The following is a 1,746-nucleotide window of genomic DNA, read 5'->3' as shown; positions in this document are numbered from 1 at the left end:
CCCTCATGAAGCATGTACACCGTGGGAAAGACAGCGTAGGCAGACAAAAAGTAATTGTGAGACATGTATCCATCAATGTCAAATCTTCTGAAGAAAAGCAAAGAGAGAATCTGATGGAACAGTATTTTGTGTTAGGTAGTGTGATAAGAGCAGGAATCTTGGATGAAACGTCTCTGTAAAGTGAGGTAGCAAATCACACAGCAGTCCAGATAGTGTCTCGGTCGTGGGGCCAGAGATGTTTGAAGAGAGTTGTGCTTGGAGTGTCCCGGTCTGCAAGGAATCTGCCCTAGCTAGAAGTATTTGAATGTGTGGCAGAGTGAGAAGAAATGATTTCAGATATATCCTTGAACCAAATCATATACAGTCTTACAGGTCATGATGTATAAAAACTAGAATTTTATTCTAAGTACAATGGGAAACTCTTCAGTCAGAGCTGGGAAATGGAAGTGTCTGATTTATGTTTTCAAAGCACTACTCTGACTCCAGATGAATAAGCTTCTGGAGGACAAATGTGACAGTGGGTGTCTAGGTAGGATGCTGCTGTAGAGGCCTGGCCAGAGATGGCTCATCTGAGAACATAGTGGTGAGGACTGATGGGATATATTGTGAACACAGAAGTGTCAGGATCTGGTGACGGTTTAGATAAATGTAAGAATCAAAGATGTCCCCAAAATTTTTGGCCTGAGCAATTACATGAATGGTGGTGCTGCTTTTTGAGATAAAAAAAACGCACGGAGAATAAAGATCGGATGTTATTAAGTTTAGGGCAGTAGATCAAGAATTTGTTTTTGGCAGTGGCAACGTGGAGATGTCTGTTTGATAGCAAAGTCTGGGATTAAGTGAAGACATTATACCTGGCAGTAAACAATTGAGAGTCATCACAGAATTCACGAAAGAGAAAGAGTAGACAGGAGAGTTGAGGATGTAGCCCCAGGGAATCCAGTATTTAAAGTTCTACAAGAGGAGGATGATCAAGTGAAAGGGCCTGGAAGGAGCAAGCTGGTGACAGATCAGAACAATTGGGAAGACTGAGCTTCTTGAACATTTTTTTCCTAATTTCTTATAATTTGTTTTTATGAAAAATTCCCTGATTGCACTGACTTAGTATGTTTGTCTTTGTAATAGTGCAAGAGCATTTGCAAAACATAAATAGATTAATGTAGTCGATCTTCAGATGCATAAGGGTTTGGGGTGCTGAACCCCTATGCTGTCAAAAATCTGTATTTAAATTTTGACTTCCCCTAAACTTAGCTACTAATAGCCTTCTGTTAACCAAATGACTTGCCAATAACATAGTTTATACCCATTTTGTATGTTATATGTGTTACATATCATATTCTTTCAACAAAGTAAGCTGGAAAAAAAATGTTTCAAAGAAAATCATAAAGAGGAGAAAATGTGTTTAGTGTTCCTTGAGTGGATGTGGGTTATCATAAAGGCCCTCACCTCCGGTAGGTGAGTTGGGTTATCATAAAGGCCCTCACCTCCCGTCAGTGAGGAGGAGGAATAGGTGGGGCTGTTCTTGCTGTCTCCTGTGGCAGAGGAGGAAGAAAATCTGCCTTTAAGGGACCTTCGCAGTTCAAACCTGTATTGCTCAAGGGTCCACCGTAATATAAAAGTACAGGTGAATCAGCCTTCAGTATGGTTATTTCTTTTGCTGTGACAAAAACAACTTTCCTTCTTGAACCTTTATTTCCTTCATCTTCATGGGAGGGCACCAACAGCTTTAGACAATATGCATATTAT

The 1,746-nt window shown here is 40.2% G+C and overlaps 1 protein-coding gene across 1 annotated transcript in view; it reads left to right on the top strand.

The window, feature by feature from the left end:
- The window catches only part of ARAP2 (ArfGAP with RhoGAP domain, ankyrin repeat and PH domain 2), a gene marked incomplete at its 3' end in the record, with an annotated part of 118,650 nt that overhangs the window by 102,239 nt on the left and 14,665 nt on the right, over positions 1-1,746 (top strand).

Source organism: Otolemur garnettii, unplaced genomic scaffold (genome assembly GCF_000181295.1).
Source record: "Otolemur garnettii isolate 467f Iridium unplaced genomic scaffold, OtoGar3 scaffold00214, whole genome shotgun sequence".
In the NCBI taxonomy this organism is placed as follows: Eukaryota; Metazoa; Chordata; class Mammalia; order Primates; family Galagidae; genus Otolemur; species Otolemur garnettii.
This window is presented reverse-complemented; position numbering and strand designations above follow the sequence as displayed.